A 20,361-nucleotide genomic window follows, 5' to 3' on the forward strand; every position below is an offset into this window, starting at 1 on the left:
AATGAGTATCAAAATAACAATGAATACCAGAACCAACACCTCGCAGATGAAGTGAATGACCCTAGTGCTAACTATCATGATGAATATTATACCAATAATTTCCCTTTAGGGGACTTCGGCCCGAGGAGGTCACAGAGGATAAAAAACAGAACCCAGCAACAACCATCATATGCTCAAGCAGCAGGGAATCATCGACAGTACAGAAATTAGACATTAGTGTCGGAGATAATGAAAGGAATGATGAAACTTCTTTACTAAGTTCTCAGGATGAGAATGAAGAAGTAAACACTACCATTAATTCCATCATTTGTTCTTATAATGATTTTAATATTTTCAATTATACAGGAATGGAGATTACTGATACTTTTTTCAAACTTTTTACAAAGGGATTTACATTTGTACCACACCAAATACCTAGTATTAACAATATACTATTGGATATAAAACTTTTTACCAGAAGGTTGAACTTATCTGTGATTTTTGAAAACAAAAGATGTGTCAATGAGTCTAGAAGCATAAAAAGATGTAGTGTATACAATCCACCTCTTCAACATGACATCCAGAGTTTTGAAAATGTTGTTTGTAGCATTATTAGAAATAATTATCCCCGTAATCTTAGTACCAGTTGGGGAAATTTGACAGATGAAGAAAACGAGCTCCTCCATTTATTAAAAGATAACAAAAAAATTAGAATTATGAAACCCGATAAGGGTGGAGGCATGATCATTATGGACCAATGGGATTATACGAGAAGAATGTTAAATATATTGAACAACAATAAGAGTTATATTACAGTATCCAGGAACGAAATAAATATTTCATATTCTAATACTGATTTTATATTAGAGGACAATTTACTTCAAGGTCTATATGATAAAGATTTATTTGAATTCTTTATGGTTGGTAAGCCCATGATTCCAGCAATTTTTGGCATCCCTAAAACCCATAAGAGTGTATCGGATCCACCTATGAGACCGATAGTGTCAGCACAGGGATCAAAAACACAGCCATTAGCCATTTATATTGACGTTAAGTTAAAAGGTTACCATCATAAACATCACCATTTACTAATTGATTCATGGGACTTACTAAGGAAAATAAACAATGTGGAATATAATGATGAAATTATCTTTATAACCATAGACGTCAAAGATCTGTTCACTGTAATACCACATGATATAGGTTTAACTTGGTTTGATGACATGCTCCTGGATATGGACCTTCTTGAATCTGATGAGTACCGTATTATATTAGAAAATATGGAATTGGTACTGAAAAATAATTATATTTACTTCCAAGGAGAATATTATCACCAAATTGAAGGAGTGGCAATGGGGGTAGCATGTGCCCCCACCTATGCTAATATCGTCATGCTCTATTGGGAAAAGAATCATGTTTTTACTTCTGAGTATTACAAACACATTCATTGTTACTTCAGATTTTTGGACGATATTTTAATCCTATGGAAAGGCCAGGAACAAGATATTTTTAACTTTATTGAATACATTAATATGAGTACAACATTTCTGAGTTTCACACATGAAATTCAAAAAGATACAATACATTATTTGGATGTGAAATTAATGAAAGATATGGAAACCAATAGATATATATCTGCGTTATATCGGAAAGAGAATTTTTCAAATTCATATCTACATTTTGAAAGTGATCACCCCCTTATACTAAAAAAGAACATAGTAAGGGGGCAAATGATTAGAGCCTCTAGAATGATTAGCAAAGAAGAGGAGTTTTTGAAAGAGATGACTACATTGAACAACATGTTCTTGCAAAGGGGGTACCCGAGTGACTTAATTGAAGAAGCTAAACAATGGGTTACAACACATAGGAACTCCAGATATGCCCCACTGTTGAGTGGAAGTATACACTACAATAATACACTTATAAATAACGTGAATGATACGAATATTCAGGAATTAAGAGATCAGACGTTAAATACTAATATCCCATATTTAACCTTAACATACCATAACAATATAGATTGGTTGAGAAAAAGTATCAATAGTGTATGGGAAATGTTTAAATCCATGCCCACAAGGGTGGATGTTTTCAAGAATAAGCTTACTTACAGTTATAGGAGAAACAACAACCTAAAAAATATATTAGAGAAGGGAAAGGAAGGACCAGATGTGGATAGGTTCACCGTGATTAGCAACAAGAGAGGGACCTTTAGGTGTAATAGATGCCCCCAATGTCCCTTTATAGCTGGAGAAAAGTCCATTTATTTGCCCAGTCTACGACACACTTAAAGCTAGAAGATATAGTAGCTGCTACACCAAAGGCATGGTTTATTTAGCATATTGCACATTCTGTTGGTGCTTCTACGTAGGAAAAACAGATAAGACACCTACGTAGAAGAATATATGAACACATGAGAGATATTAATCGCAAAAATGTGAACAATGCACTTTATAGGCATACCATTATATGCAGTAATGCTAATTTTAAATTTTGGGCCTTGGAAATAATAGTGTCCTGATAGAGGTGGTGACTGGGCAACAAAATTACTATACAGGGAAATGATATGGCAACTTAGATTAGATGCCTGTAACGGTAAAGGGATGAACGATTGTATATCCATTACTCCAGCATTAAAATTGTTGGCATCTGATCCTAAGAAACATACATAAATGTATTTTTTAAGAAAGGGTAGATGTTGTTCTCTACACAACAACTGCTTATTTGGTATGGTTCGTTATTATAGTACTTGAGTTATTTTAGTTTTTTATTGTATTATATCATGTTATTTCCACACCAAAGGAAAAAATATATTATTATTTTTTGAATACATATTCTTTGAATATACTTGTTGAATACATATTTTCGAATATATAATTTTATTTTAAATTGTATATCACATACTATTAACTTTAATATATATGTATGTACATACACACACACATATACATATTTTTAATAACTTTTACTATTTCAAGAGTTAAACTGATTAGTACATTTTATACATATACATATATTTATTATTATTATTACAGTTAATACCATTATTATGATTAATATTAATATTTATTTATTCATATAGACTTATTTACACATATACACACTTTTGTATTTTATTTTTATTTATGCATTTTAAATATTGATTCTAATATTTTATTCAGTTTTGCTAGCTGATTTGTGGTATTATACAAATGGATGATACTAATATAATGAATATATGTATATTATATATGTATTTTTTACATGGGTTTGTATGCATATGAATGTTTTTTAAGAGCTGTAACAAGAATTAGTTTTGGTCTATGGTTCCTGTTGTTTTTTAGCCTGCAATGGGTTTACCATACATAAGGTTAGTCATCACTTAAAGTAAATTATTTAATTGAATTTTAATTGAATAATTACTAATCTTGTTAGTACAGAAGTATATAAACTGAAGGATTTTTTTGACTAAACTGATTCTGAAGAGGTCTCCAGGTGGGAGACGAAAGCGCTCAATCCTTTGTATCCTGTATGTTGGAATAAACTTTTTGTGTTACACAGCCGTGGAGTTGGGTGTTTGGTTTTGCACTGTTGGATTTCCTGTTGGTTCACTTGCTGGACTTTGATGTTTGTCTGCTGCTTTGAAGGTTCAATGTTTCCTTTACCTTAGGCCCAAACAAGGATGAGCCATCAAACAGGGTATTTACGAATGAAGACTTGAAGGGCTCCGCGAAAGAACAGAGGTGCATCTAGGCATGCCTACGAAGAGCAACCCCTGCTCCTGCAGCCCTATTTGACCCATCTGCTGCATATGATATGAGACGCATGGATGAGTTCACAATGGAATTAAGGGTAGCAAACTGGGCAGAAACCTTGTCATTGACACCTGCAGCTACAGCACCCTGAAGAGTATCTCCCAACTCCTTACAGAGGTCTCTTTGCAGTCTGGTGAAATGGGTCAGATAGTTCAGGGATCGAAGGGGGAAAGTCACTGAACTGTACATGCATTTCCTATATCTATCCATGATGCTAGCATCTCTGCTAGGAGGATGGATAGATGCAGATGTTTCAGACAATTCCTTCTTGGTGGCTGCTGCCACAACCATGGCATCAACAGGGACTCCCTTAGACAAGAAAGTTTTATCCGCTGGAGCAGAGATAAACTTATTCGGCCTCCAAGGGACAGGTTCCATGGACTCCGGAGACTCCCATGCCCTATGAGAGACCAGTTGCATAAGCTCATCGCTGGGTAGAGACACCCAGGAGGTGGAAGGTTGAGACCCAAAAGCCTTCAGAAGAACCGACTCGTTCTCAGTAGGGTTTTTGGACTGCCAATCCCCCCTCTGCCTAAGGATCTCCAGGATCTCTGCAAAGGAGATGTCCTCAGAGGGTGATCGAAGGGACCCTTCTGACTCATCCAAGTCAGTGTCAAATGTCACTGACTCCTGTGGGGAGTCCAAGTGCCTCCTCTTACATACTGTCTTTCTGGGAACTTCCTCAGTGGGAACCTCTGGGGAAGTCTCAAAAGAGTAGGGGACGCCCAGTGGGGCTACCTGAGGCTCCAGGTCTCCACGCTTGGAGTGGCCGACGGAAGCAGAAGCAGACACCGACACTTTAGGGGAAGAAGATGCCAGACCTGGTGAAGAGGAAGTCTTAGGAGACAGCACTCGCCTCATGGCTTTTAAGGCATCACCGCTCCGATGAGGAGGAGTTGACAGACCCGAAGGAACCATGACCCCCTCCCGCATTGATGCCATGGGCTCCGAGCCCAAGGTAGGAGCCAAGCTCACCTGCGCCGAGGCCCTGAGAGGAAGAGTCGGCACAGACAGGTCAGTGCGACTATCCTGACTATCCTACCTAGACCAGACCGGAGAGTGTCAGCTCCTAGAGTCCCCAGTTGGCACCGAGGACATCTGAGTAGATGGAGCCGATGACAATGAGACAGGTGTTGGCTCCAAGGGTTCTACAACCATCAGGTTGGTCTCTTCTGGCTCCGAAAATCTGCTATGGCTCGCAGGAGGAGCAGTCGATTTCTGGGTAGTAGTCTTCGGTTCCAACACCTGGGTCGGAGTCGACAGCAATTTAGCTAGGCCTGGTGCCTTTAAGAGCTTCTGTACCAGCTGGTCCATGTCCGAATCCGAAAGACTAGCAGAGGACCTGGAGGAATGCACCGATGGTGCCTACTGGAGTAATGGAAAAGAAGGAAGTTCGGAGATCGGTTCCAAGGCAGTGTCCCAGGTCCGAAAGGAAAAGACTGTTGGCTCTGAAGGCTGTGGAGTCGAAGTCACAGCAAGTTCAACTTTCTTAGACTTCTTTGACTTAGAGTCTGAAGAGGATTTGGAGGACTTCGATGACTTGCTGGCTCCATCCTGGTCAGACAAAGCTTCCACAAAGGCGTGCTTAAGAAGACCCCTATCCATGAGCTTTCTCATCCTCTCAGCAAGCACTCTAGTGGAAAATGAGTGGCAGATACTGCAGGACTGCTGAAGGTGCACCTCACCCAGAAAGTAAACACATTGAAAGTGTCCATCAGTGACAGACATCTTTTGTCCACAGTCAGAATATTTATGAAACCAGACTTAGGATGTCTGTTTAGCTTCCGACATAATAGGAAACTAATTCTATCACCTTTAACAAGAAAGCAACTAAGAAAACACACACAATATTAACAATGCCCAAAAGGCCACACTGTGTGTGTGTGTGTGTGTGTGTGTGTGTGTGTGTGTGTGTGTGTGTGTGTGTATATATATATATATATATATATATATATATATATATATATACAGAACCACACAAGAACTAACTGTATATTAGTCAAAAATACCTAACTACAAAATTGCACTAAACTACACTACTAAAGGCCGAAGTCTACACTAGCAAAGAAAGGCCACTAAAACTAACGAGGCCCAAAAAGATAGTACTATTCTGGATAAGGGAAACAGTAAGCAATAGAGTAAATTTGAAATATATGAAAAAATTTTAAGAAAAACTTGATATTTTGTTGAAAATGTCTTGAGCAGAGCTGTAAACCAAGAGATGAGTGCCACGGCAAACTAGATCTGAGGTAATTCCAGCAATGCATCATGGGATAAGGGGCTTGGTCGCGAGCTACTGGTAATCTTTGAGCTTTGCTAAACGGCCGTGTTGGAGCCGAGGATTGGCTCTGAACCCATCAGTGAAGAATGAATGGCGAGAATGAACAACTTCACATCATTTAATATGTACTTACACATTAAAGTCTATAATATTAACAATGCCAAGTTTGTCATAAAATGTTATACTACATGGTAAGGAAAGCCACCATATATCAGTTTTTAAGTGATTTACTATAGGCTTGTCTTCTTCATTTAGAGCTATGTGTTAGAATGTGCTAATCACTTAAAGCTTCAGTTATAACTAAGGTTGCCAGACATCCCTATTTGAGAGGGACTGTCCCGAGATCAGCAGTAAAATCCTGAGTCCTGCACTTTAAAATTAAAATCCTGGTGAAACAGCCTCCGCTTTGTGATTTTTAATTGGCTCGACCAGCATACGGGTCAATCATAAATTGCAAAGGGAAGCAACTTCTGTTCAATGCGGAACAGTGGGCTGTTCCGCATTGACCAGAAGAGTCTCTGGGGTGCGATTTTGATGCACCAATCAAAAATCGTAAAGTGGAGCTACTTCTGTTTTTTTTTTTTTTTTTTGGTCTTCAGTTAGTGTGAAGGGCTTTTTTTTTTTTTTGGTCCCTACCTGTCTCTACGAATCTGGCTAACCTGACAAGAAGAGGTAAGGGGGGAGGGGTGGGGTAGAACTCTCTAAGTTAAACGAGTTCTACAAGAAAAAGGAGGGATACTACAAGCTAACAAGCTAACCATCACAAAACAAGACTATCGTTAACAATAAAATACTGGAAGGGTTGAAATCTACTGAAGAAAGTTATACAAAAAACTTTATATGAGCCTGAGCCAGAAAAATGACACCTCGAAACTGAAGAGGCAAACGAGATCTGGGTAGTTATTGCTAGGCATTATGGGATAAGGGGTAGCCTCGAGCCAGTAAACAGCTCTCGAGCTATTGAAGATGGTCGAGTCAGAGCCGAGGATCGGCTCCGATCCCAACCAGCAAGAACGAAGGCGAGATAGACAACATAGGTGGTTCACACAGCCTACCTTGACCTTGCCAAGGCGTTCGACACCATTCCTCACTCAGGTATTATAGAAAAACTCACCAGCCTGAACATAAACCCCTACATCACAAGATGGGTTGCCAACTGGCTTACAGACAGAACTCACGCGGTCAGAATAGCAGGCTCCAGGTCCGACTCTAAACCAGTCACAAGTGGTGCCCCACAAGGCTCGGTCCTGGGACCCCTACTGTTCAGCATATACTTCTCAGAAGTACAGGCAAACACAGGAGGACGATGCCTAACCAAGTTTTCCGATGACTGCAAACTAGGAGCCATAACTGACTCTCTGGCTGACACGTACATCCTCCAAAAAGGCCTTACTGAGACAGACACCTGGTGTCAAAGTCATGGCCTCAAGCTAAATGCCAAAAAATGCATAGTCATCCCATTTGGGAAAAACAAAACACACACGAATTACCACATAGGTGGCAGCCCCCTTAATATAGAAGAGGTAATAAGAGATCTGGGGACCCAGGTAGACAGTAATCTCTCCTTTGACAATCATACTGCCAAAGTAGTTAGGAAATCCTTCTATGTGGCCCATCTAATTACTAAAGGGTTCGCATCTAGAAATAAAGAGGTTATAGTACCCCTCTACTGCCACCATCAGACCCATCATAGAGTACAATGCCCCATTTGGGATGTACCTCACAAGACACTTCCAACAGCTGGAAAGACCACAAAAGTACCTCACCAAGAGGATTACTGGCCTCAAACATATGTCCTATGCAGACCGATTGAAAAAACTCCGGCTGTACTCAGTGGCATATCGCTTACTCAGAGGTGATCTCTGCCTGACTTACAAAGCCATGTTCAACTCAGAATTGATGGACATGCTCCACCTAAAGAAATCCAAGTCACTGCGAGCAACGTGCTCTAGTGAGCTAAACCTCGCCACAACAATAAATAGAACATGCTGGAGGGATAGATTCCTGTCACAGAGACTCCCCATGCTTTGGAACAAAATTACTATCTACATTAGGCAGAGCCCCTCACTAACATTCTTCAAGAGGAACCTTGACGAGTGGATGGGTAACAGAAAATACACCCCTGGGAGCACTTCATTGGCTCTGCTTGACAGAGGCTCAGTTAATTAATCAATGGGGTGGTGAAAGCAGACACACTCTGGCTAGGCTTATAAATGCCCTCGGGCAGAGAGCCTAGTACCTAACTATGAACCTACAGATCCTGATCTGTTCTGATACGGCACATTGCTTTTATCACCTCTATCTTTCTGGGAATTTTTGTTGATCTATTCCCTCTTCTATATTCTTCTAACAGTGACACTTCTGTCTTAACTGCTTAACAGTTATCTCTATTCGATACTTCCATGATGGCATTAAATTTCTACCCTTCCTTTCCCTTACTGCCCTGTGGTTTTGTGGTAAGACTTTCTGTTATTAATTTACCTGCACATTAATATATCATATATACTCCTGTTATATCGCTTGAATCTCAATGGACAGTCCTAATCACTGTGTTCTTTTGTTTTATCAGACTTCTAGCTCACTTTAAGGTATAGCTGATGTACAGCTAGCTTCAAAGGTAACCTGTCACCTGCTGGCACTGTGGTGGAACAGAGTGCTATTATCATATACCTATGTTATCACTGATTTGTATAAATCATCTTATACATGTTGTCAGTCCCTTTCTTTTTTTTGGTAAATTGCATTATAATCTGTCTGTGACATAAACGAGGGGGACAGAATTCAACAATATACATACAGAGATGGGTAAAAGACCAGCAGTGACAAGGAGATTTTCGCCATATGCAGTAATAACATATGGATAACAAGGAAAGAATCTCGGTGAGCTATTGATACATGGAATGAAAATATATCTGTAGTGTTATTTTGACTAACCTGGAATATCTGTGGTATCTTTATGGAAAGCAATGACTTCTGAGGATTTCCGTTAGTTGTACGTTCACAGACTAGTTTATAGATACTTTCTGATGGTTACTAATACAGTAGTAGTTGTTAGTGTGTGCGGTCTGATAGAAATAACTTGAGGATGGTTCACTGTTTATTGTGTTGATATGTTGCCACGAGTTCCAAACAGTTAATTTTAATGTTCTTCTTTTGGCTTTTCCCAGTTAGGGGTCGCCACAGCGGAACTCCGGTCTGCTAATGATTGGCAGTAGATTTCTACGGTGCCGAGGTGCCAGCCCGACGCCCAAACTTTAACAAAGGCACGCCCATTTACACATGTCTTTTGAATGCCACTCAACTGCAGGGAGGACATGCAGAATCCACACAGAAGGCACTCCAGCTGAGAATTGAACGGGAGAACCTCTTGCTGTGAGGCGACAACACTACCGCTGCACCACCGCGGCTTCAGGCAACCAGTTCATTTTAATATGCTGACTTTTTCTGCACTGTTTCTATATAACTTCATTATGTGTGTTGCAATCCATATTATGAAAGTAACATTTGTTATGATGTGTAACACTGACTGTGGCTGAATGACAGGCATGTGACATTCTTGGAATACACATGCTCATCCTGTTTGGATGTGCATGTAACTGTGGAACACCATTACTACAGCATAGTGGTTGTGTGGTTGTCCCTTACTTGTTATGATATCCACTGCCATGGGTTCAAATCCCACATGTAACCTATGCAACTTTTTAATAGATTGTACATGTGACGATGTTGTTACTTCTTATACACAGTAAACTCTCAGTTAACCGGCAGTCACAGGAATTGTTAGATACCAGATAACAAGTTTCTGGTTGCTTGAGAGTTACTATTAAAAATAGGCCTGACTAATACTATATCCTATACTATTTGTTTGGTTTGACTTGTTCTCATGTTGTGGAGAGAGGGAATTTATTCCTATCTTCTTTTTTAAAACTCTAAAAATGTAAGGTATGTTTTTGCAAGGGGGGGGGGTGGGCAGAAACTGCAAGACATGAAAATTGTACTGTATTTCTTTGATTTTCTTTTTGCTGGTTGTTTGATGTCCAATTAACTGAGAGTTTACTGTATTACATAGTCAGACATTTTTTTCATATTTATTATGATTATCTATACATAACAGTAGTACAAATTAAACTGATTGTTTAGCACAGCTTCGCACTGCAAAGCTGCTTGAACAGTGGGATTTGTGTTAGCATGCATGTTCTGATCCACAACTGTGTTTCGTGGTGGGGGTGGGGTGTTAAGATTGATTTAGCAGTGGCAGCAGCAAAGAGATTTTCATACGTCTCGAACTCTTAGCTAAAAGGGATTGTTGGGGGAAATGTTTCATTTTATGTCAGTGAAGTGCTTGGGGCCTACATGGATAAACTACTGAAGGCATCTTTGGGGGAAATGTTTCATTTGGCATCAGTGAAGTGCTTGTGCATACATGGAAAAAGTACTAAAAGGATCACTGTTTGACAAGTTTGATTTGGTGTTAGTGACGTACTTATGCAGATTTGGACAAACTATTGAAAGGGTCATGGGGAAATGTTTATTTTGGTGTCAGTAAAAGTGCTTGTACAGACATGGACATAACTACTGAAATGATCGTTGGGGGAGATGTTTTATTTGATACCAGTGAATGACTTCAGCAATAATGGACCAACTACAGAAGAATTCATTTGAGGAAATTATTTGTTCCGTCAACAATGAAGTCTATGTGTGGACATTTTGGTGGGAAATGTTTCATTTGGTGTCAGTGACATGCTTGTGCAGACACAGACAACTTAATGAAGGGATTGTTCTGAGGAAATGTTCCTTTTGGTGTCAGTGAAATGCATGGAGAGACACGGAGAAACTACTGAGGGGATTGCTTGGGGGAACAGTTTCATTTGGCGTCAGTGAAGTGTTTTTGCAGGCATGGACAAACTATGAAATGGATTGCTGCGGGAAATACTTCATCTTATGTTAGTGAAGTGCTTGGGCCTGCATGGACAAACTACTGAACGTGTATTTGGGAGAAGTGGTTCATTTGATCTTAGCAAAAGTGCTTGTCCCCGGGATCATTGGGGGAAGTGTTCCATTTGATGACAGTTGACTGCTTATGGAGACATGGGCAAACTACTCAAGGGATCTTTGGGGGAAATGTTTCATTTGGTGTCAGTGAAGTATTTGTGTATGCTATACCTGTGTCATGGGATTATGAATGAAAACACTATTTTACTTTACTTATTCTGGTGGACCAAAATCTTCATATTAGCTACATGCTAATTTATATTCGAAATAGCACAGTCATGAAGTAATCAACATTACTACCTTGCATTACCTATGTCCCCAGTTCATTTCTAAATGGCGGCACTATCTGAATCTATACAATCTGCCTGTGAATTTTGATACTGCACTTCCTCCCACATCCAATGACATAACATGTGGTGAAATTACACTTCTTCACTTGCTCTCACTGTATTGTGTTGTCCATGTGCCTACCAGTTCAATGGAACCCTGTTCATGATAAGCTCAAAATCTACTATGCCCCTGCTAGAGGCTAAGTGGATAATTGAGGAAATAATGAATGATTTCTGGCAGTGTGGCATGTCTGACCACTTCTCAGTATATAAAGCATCACTGTTGGTTTACACTACACTTTTTCATTCACATGCAACATGAGTTGGGAGAGCCTTAGGAAAAAGAAAACTTTCATAAATGAAAATAAATAGCTTTAGGTAAACTGTAGGTCATGCTTGTTAAGGTACTGGGGGATATTTTTATCCTACTCTCACACTGGATTCATTATATAGACATCTTCTCTAATTCATAGGTAAGTACTAGGTGAGCAGGTAGGATAGGAGGAGATGAGATAAGAATGGTCATGTATAATCAATCTACAGGAAGGTCCCCAGGAAGAGATGGTATTCCTGTGGAAATCTGGAAGTTAGAAGGGAAAAAAACCTGATAAAGATCTTGAAGGTTTTATTTAACAGTATTTTAAGAGGAGGAGAAGTACCAACATCCTGGAAGAAAGCGGTGGCAGCTGTAATACCTAAAGAGGGTAAAGATCCAGCAGACTGATCTTCATACAGGCCCATTTCAATACCAAACAGTGATTATAAAGGATTTATGTCTATCATGGCTAAAAGTATGGCAAAAGTGATGCTGAAAGTTGATAGATATGGATCATTGTGGTTTTGTGGAGGAGAGGCAAACTTTTGACAACATTAACAGAAAACTGATGAACCTGAGGGAATCAGAATGCAAGAAACTACCACTGTTGTTGGTCTTGATGCAGAGAAAGAATCTGACCAAGTCGGCTGGGACTTTAGGAGCAGAGCAATGAAAGCATTTTCATTCCCTGATACAACTGTAAGATTGATTAGGAGGATATATGAGGGATCGGATGTGAAAACTAAAGCGGGCAGGGTCCTCTCTGATGATCACTGCTTGAGCAGAGGGAATTAGGCAGGGGTGTTCTCTCTTCCCCTTTGCCAATGGTTCTAAATATAATGCAAATAGCAAAGAAAATAAGGGACTCAAAAATTCAAGGATATAACTGGCAAGAAGCAGTGAATTTTGATCAGGACAAAATGAAATGCAGTGATGCATAACAGAATGGTGCTAACACTGCAGACAGCAGAATCAAAAATGAACTGCAGACATGCAATACAAGGTACGAAAGCATCACCCATGGGAATCTCATTGACTGAAACTGTTGAAGAACAGCAAGTAGAGGAGTCGGTCAACAGCATTTACTGAAGAAAATATTAAATTTAGCTTTCATTATTTTATTGCGGTGATATGAAAGAGAGGTACGTGACACAGCTCAAATAAAGTGGCAGTTCTGACATTTTGCTGTATAATCCCTGCCAGTACAGAAACTGGGATTGCAGCCTGTAGGACTAATAACTAAACCAATGAAAGAACAGGCTGCAGCTATACTTGGAAATGCAGAACTCAGCATAAAAAAATAACAGGTCAAGTGAAAGTAACAGAAAAAAATGATGTAATAATAAACCCCTACCACACCCAACCTACTTACCTCAATCACAATATTCCTAAACACCATAGCTCCACCCAGACAAATCATGCAGGGCATACTTACCACCACTACTACTACTAACTCTCATTACTCTAACCTACACCACATCCATATACACTAACATACCATTAAACAATACCTTCCACATAACACATACATAAAAATATTGTAATCTGCTCCACACTATTTAATGATAGTTCATTATTTTATATATACAAAACACACACCACATTACCTCTCAATAAACAAACAGTATCTAGAATAAATACAGACCTATCACATGCTATAAAACTCAAACTATTCCTTAAAAAATAGCTACTAATCTCTGGAGACATACACCCCAACCCAGGTCCATGCAACAAAATTCTCTCACACAAACAGAAATCAGACCTACTTGTTATTAACCTAAACTCAAGAAGTATATCCAACAAACTACATGACCTACGAGCATTCATAGCCCACTACTGCCCTGATATACTAACCATTACTGAGACCTGGCTAAAACCCACCACCCAAACCAAAGAAATTCTCCCCCCAGGTTATAACATCCTAAGACTAGACAGAGAAGCCAAAAAGGGAGGTGGAGTTGCAATTTTATTAAAAAACACACACGACCTCTAGCCGCTGAAAACCCCACTTCCCAAATTTCAGAATGCTGAAACATTAGGCTCCGTTATATCCCTCAAAAACAAAGAGAGAATCAACAGCCTCTGCAGTTATATTCCTCCAAGAAATAACTCTCCTATAATACAGGACATTTTACAATGGGCTACAATCAACCTGCCCCAAGAAACTATCCTGTTAGGCGACCTAAACCTAGACTGGGTAGCCTGAACTCCAACAATCCCTCAAACCATATTAACTTATTTGGATTCTCACACTTAATCCAAGAACCCACCAGAGTTGACAAAAAATCCAAAAAAACATTCCATACTTGATTGGACTTTAATTTCCCCAAAGAAAATTATCATGACCACTGCCTCACATTCCTCCTTCGAAAACAGGTAAACATACCCAAACCCATACTATATAAGGAAACTAGAGATGAGCACAAGGTAAATCCACAAAATTTTAACAGCATGTTAAAACAATGTAACTGGCACCCACTACAAACACTAGCATTAGACTAGGCAGTGAAGTTTTTCAATAGTACTTTTATGAATGTTCTAAATACAGTAGCTCCCATTAGGAAACGTAGAACTAAAGTTAACCATGCCCCTTGGCTAAATAGGACCACAAAAGCCTTACTAAAAGCCAGACACAATGCCTGGAAGATCTCAAAAAAGAATAACACTAGCCAACACAGACAAAAATATCAACAACTTCAGAATCAGGCCAAAAAACAAACAAAAATTGATAAACAAAACTACTTCCTAGGTATCCAAAACCCCCCAAAAGTTCTGGCAAACTATCAATTCCCTTCTTAAATCCGGCAAAACTACCACCCCAGCTCCCAACAACAATACTAATAATGACAGCATAGCTTCTCAATTTAACCATCACTTCACAGAATTATTCTGTCATTATCTACACAGCTATCTAACAATAACTCTATATTCACCCCCATTACAGATCACAATAACATACCTTCCTTTACACTCTCAACTGTACAAACCTCCACAGTTAAAAAAACTACTCTCAAAACTGAAACATACCACTCTCACAGCAGATGATCTGCCCACTAATTTCCTAAAATTAGCTGCAGAGTTCCTAGCCTACCCTGTCTCAATTCTTATAAACTGCTCCATACAAGAAGCTTACATCCCCCAACTATGGAAAGTGTCATATATTATTCCCCTACACAAAGGCGGCAACTCCTATGAGCTATCAAACTACTGGCCCATTGCTATCCTATCCCCACTTTCTAAGCTCCTGGAGAAATGTATTCACCCCCAAGTGAAGCACTTCTTAACCTCACATAATCTCCTCTCCTTCACACAGCATGGCTTCCACCCAAACCATAGTACAACTACTGCTCTTCTCTCCTTTACTAACCAGGTTAACCAACTTAGAAACAACAACAACTTTGTATCAGCCATATTCTTAGATCTATCTTGGGCATTTGACATGGTCTCGCATAACCTATTTGTAGACACTCTATACACCATGTCCTTTGCCTCCTCCACTACTGCCTGGTTCAAAAACTATCTCTCTGATAGAAAACAATCAGTCAAATGGCAAGGTGCACTATCACCTCTACTACAAACTACCATAGGCGTTCCACAAGGATCAATACAGGGGCCTCTACTTTTCACCATTTTCACCAATAAACTACATACCTCCACCCTGCATACATCACTTATACAGTACGCAGATGACTCAACCCTAATCTGCTCAGCCCCATCCTTAACCACTCTTCAAAAGCTTACCCAAGAATCCTCCTGCTCCATTGAAAAATGGATTACTGATATCCAACTGATTCGAAACCCCAACAAGACCAAATTACTTCTTTTCACCCCCAACAAATCCAGAACTAGACCTCCCTTCCTTCACTATCACCTCCAAAAATGGCACCACAATCTCTCCCTCCCCCCATACTAAGCTCCTTGGTGTTGAAATAGATAAGGATCTTTACATTGATGTCTATATCTCTCAAACCATTAAAAAAGTACATAAAAAATTAGGAACTTTATACAAACACAAAAACGTGCTATCAGACCAAGCACGAATCACCCTAGCCCAAATCCACCTTCTGTCTACCTTAATGTATGCATCACCAATCCTAACCCACATCAGGAAAACAGACCTAGACAAACTAGAATCATGTTACAGTAAGATTGCAAAATTCTTTCATACTATCGCTAGAAAATGGAATAACCTTCCCCAGAATATCTCTTCAGCACCATCTATCTCACTGTTCAAAAAGTCACAAGTCACATCTCTTGCAGTCCTGGCTCTGTCCTTGCATCACATAAATGCTTACCTGCTCTCTTCCCGTCTTCTCTGCTTACTTTCTCTATAATTCAGTACTCAAATACTGCCATTCTGGGCCTACTATGTGTAAATTATTGTGTCTTTTGTGATGTCTCTTTTCATTGCATTGGTGAATGTGTAGTTTTTTTTTCTCCCAAATACTGCCATCCAGGGTCTACTATGTGTATATTAAGCTTGATTGGAACAAACCATTGTAAATTTACTACTGCTTGTTTGATATATCTTTTTGTATTGTATAATTGCCACTGTACATATTGTTTGAGGGGGAGCTTTTCTCCCAGGTTCGCCACTGTAAATGGACCTCGTTCCAGTTGGACTTCCCCGGTAAACAAATGTAAAATAAAATAAAGTAATACTTCTTTGGAGAACGGTAATACCAGATACATTACAAAATGCTTTCATTCTCATTTTGAATGAGAAAAACTGCAGAGATTTTTAAAATACATGGAGAAAAAGAAACTGACAATGAACAAATCAAGTAATTTAGCAAGATGACTGTAATACAAAATACATTCAATGTGGATTCCAAAGTAGGCACTAAATAACATGAAATGCAAGGAATAGCGCACTCCATGTACTAATGTTTGCATGTTGAATCACACATGCTTTCTACAGAAGTAGCAGCAAGTAATAAAATCCATAAAGTACTATTGTTTGGCGAAGGCAAAAGCTACTGGCTAAGCTAATTAACAGCTCAAAAAAGACTGAATAACTCTGTTTACTAATCCTTTCCACAGAAACTAGAAGGCAGATCATTAAAAACATTGAGAGGACACCTTTCTTTGAAAATAACAAGCCACAACCTAAAATAATGAATGGCTCTACTTAAAAGTTGTTATGAGTAGATCAGGAAAAAAGGAGGACTGTGATTAAAAGGCTGAAACTTCTTGTAGGTAACCCTCCCCTACCCTACACAGACTAGTCTTGAGCATGCTCAGAATTATACACTGCTCAAGGTAAACTTTCCAGAATGTAAACAAAGAAAAGCTGGGATTGTCCTTTTAAGGAGAATAACAGTCATACAGAATACTATATTCATAAATAGCAGAAAGCATATACAGAACTAAGCCAACATGGGAATGGCGAAAGGAGATTCTGATAATAGGGAAGACCGCAATTAGAGGTACAGAGAATAGAAAAGAGGGGTCTGGAATTTACTGGAGGAAGCTGGCAAAGGAATCAAGGTACTGGGAACAAATAACTGAAGAGGGAAAGGTAACAGAATGGGAAGAATGACTGATAACAGAATACAGGCAAACAGATGATAGGGGGATCCTAAGTGAAAGACCTGTACTGGTTGAGTTTTTAGTTGAATCTAGAACAGAAGCTGTTGTTAAAAAAGGGCTAATTAGTAGGGCATATAAAATATACTTCACAATAACTATAGGAATCAATCACAGGAGGTCAGAAAATATTGGGAAGAAAGATTAGATAAGCAATTCACAAAGAAACAATGGGAGGACAATATGTATAAGCTCCCAATTATGAAATAAAGTCTATACATTTAGGATTTTTGTTTGGAAGTGTTTGTATAGGTATTTTTACTGGTCTACCTGATAATACTGAAATCCTACATGAGTGAAGATGAGAACATAGAGATGAAAACATTGAATCTCCAGTTCATTGACTCTTCGTAACATTGAGAATTTACCCAGGGAAAGTAACTGGAAAACCAACAAGCACAACAAACCACAGGATGACTATCTTCCAAGAGGCCAAACAGATAATGCAGATACTACTGTGACTTGCTGTGCTGATTAAAGGAGGCATTGAAAGGAAAAAAGAGAGGGAAGCAGCGATAAAGGAGTTATTTTTTTGCAAGACAATGCACCTGTTCACAAGGCTGGAAAAATGATGGATGTTTTGATGAAATTGGGGTTTGAGTGCTTAGACCATCCACCCTACTTACCAGATCTTGCGCCATCTGACTATTTCCAGATAATTCAAGGAAATCTGTGCCCAAGGAGAGAGTCCAAATCTCCAACCAACTCAAAATATGAATATCAGGCACAAGAACCACCACGAAATTATAAACCAACACTAGAGTTTATTCAACACACAGAATCCAGGACAAACCTAACAATTAAACTCTTAACTTTATCACCACATTTTTCATTCACAATCAAACTTATATACTTATAGGTACTCGTTACAACTGCAAAAGCATAATTTTGGTTACTGTGCACACATTCAGGGCTTTACAGCCATTTCCTTATCTCTGAGCAGTATGTCCCTTACCTTATTATTTTCATTCCACAGACAACTCTTCCTCTCATCAACACATCAAGTAAACCACCAAACCTAGTCTTTGACTACTGTTTTACTTCAGTCACTTAGGCATCCATAGTATCTTGAACTCTTTGGATCCATATTGAAAGAAAAAATGTCTTTAACAAATGGCATATTTTTTCTTTGGCTTATAAGATAATGGTACAACATTATTTTATAACTGCTAAATTTAGTCTTTCATCTTCCTTGAAGTTAAATCTATTAAACACTTTTATGGATTCCACCTCTTCAACGTGGACAGATGCTGCAGACTGAATTTTTCTGGCTTTCCTATAAGTCATTGTGAGATACAGCTCAGACTTCTGTATTCAAAATTTCCAATCCATATACAAATGTATTTATTTATTGATATTTGATTATTGGGAAAGTCCAACTGGGTAGGAGCCCATTTTCAGCAAAGGCCCAGGAAGAAAAGCACCAAAGTACTACAAAGCATTTTAAGAACAATAATTTTATAATCTTCAAAAATAAAACAAAAAATATCTACAGTTTAAATAACTATATCAAATTAGACATCATGTGAAAACATTGGTGAAGAATAGATGCAAGTTACATATTTAGAGGAAATTCAGCCAGTTTATAGAGAAATTGAAGGTAAGTTAGTATAATACAAACAGGAATTGCAATATGAAGTGAGAGAAAAACAGGCTTATTGTGTATTTAGAGAGAAAGCCAGGCAACAGAAAATCCAAAGTAAGGAAGTGAGTGAAGAAAGTAGAAAAATGAGATGCAAGGTATGAACAGGTACTTGTTCACATTTAGGGATATAGTTTATCCTGGTGTTGAGCAAGCAAAGAACCAGCTTTTGGTTAGGAAGTCTTTCAGTGTGGCTTTGAAAAAAGGGAGGGAGGGTATTGACCTGGTGGATACAGTTAAGGAATTCTAGGCCTTAACAAAATTGTAAGAAAGAATGCTCAGCAGATTTGATAGGTTTGTGGACATACAGCAGTTTTTGTCCACTGGATCACAATGATTAACTGGAAACATAGTTGTGTCGAATATTAAGTGCTGGAAAAGCAGATGGATGGTTGATAACTTTATATGTGGAAAGAAGCTGTGTATATGTTAGTCGATGGGGGTACTTCTAACCAATTTAGGCTTTTTATTGCTATGCAGTGGTGGGTTCTGAAAAAAGGTATTTGCTGCAAACCTTGTTATAGCATTGTCATATTTTCATTTTTGTGATGCCTGGAGGTTAATAAGGATGGGAGTGCCATAAAAATATGTGGGGAGGAGATAAGTACTGGCAAGTGTAGTTTTAGTTGTGTCGGTGAGAATGTTTTTGGCTCTGTAAAGCATCCTAAGATTTTGATGAGTTTTTCTTATATAATATTTTATATGCAGGTAAAATTTAAGATCATCACCCAGTATCATCCCTAATAATTTGCTAAAAAAAAATTGACTTCAGTGGTCATATTATCAAGAGGGAGGACTTAATTTTTTTCATGAGAGAGGAACTTTGGGGAAAAATAGTAGTTTATTTTTTTAGGGGTGCTCATGAGTTGTGAGTTACAAAGCCATGTCTCAGTGGTTGCTAAAGCTTCCTGAGTAATTTTCTGGAGGTGTGCCATATTGTCAGAAGTGCAAATGAGTGTGGAGTCATCTGCGTATTATATCAGGGAGGCCTGTTGTCTGGATGTGTGAAGGGTGTTGGTGAGAATGTTAAAGAGGAGGGGACAAAGGAAAGAATCTTGTGGTACACTGGTAGTGATTGGGAGGTATGGAGAGTGGGTGGAATGCCACTGTCCTGACTGACACCTATTGGATAGGTAGCTTTTGAACCACATGTTGGTGGATCGAGAAAGAACTAATGAGGACATTTGAAGTAGATGTTTGCTGTGACAACTTGTGTCAAAGGTTTTAGACTGGTCTAGAAACAAAGAAGAGACTAGTTTGCCATTATCTCTTGCTTTACTGACAGTATCTAAACAGGTTAGAAGTGCAGTGGTGGTACTATGTGAAGGATGGAAGCCTCGTTGTATGGGAGACAGGTGTTCTTCCTGCAGGAGATAGTTTGGCAAGGCTTTAGACAGGTCTATATACAAGGAAGAGACTAGTTTGTCATTATCTCTAGCTTT

General features: G+C 38.9%; 1 protein-coding gene across 1 annotated transcript in view; it reads right to left on the bottom strand.

The window, feature by feature from the left end:
- The window catches only part of TUT4 (terminal uridylyl transferase 4), a 3,240,181-nt gene that overhangs the window by 302,253 nt on the left and 2,917,567 nt on the right, over positions 1 to 20,361 (bottom strand). The gene's annotated exons all lie outside the window — the stretch shown is intronic.

The sequence above is a fragment of the Protopterus annectens genome, chromosome 10.part0 (assembly GCF_019279795.1).
Source record: "Protopterus annectens isolate FY-2018-M chromosome 10.part0, PAN1.0, whole genome shotgun sequence".
Classification (NCBI taxonomy): domain Eukaryota; kingdom Metazoa; phylum Chordata; order Ceratodontiformes; family Protopteridae; genus Protopterus; species Protopterus annectens.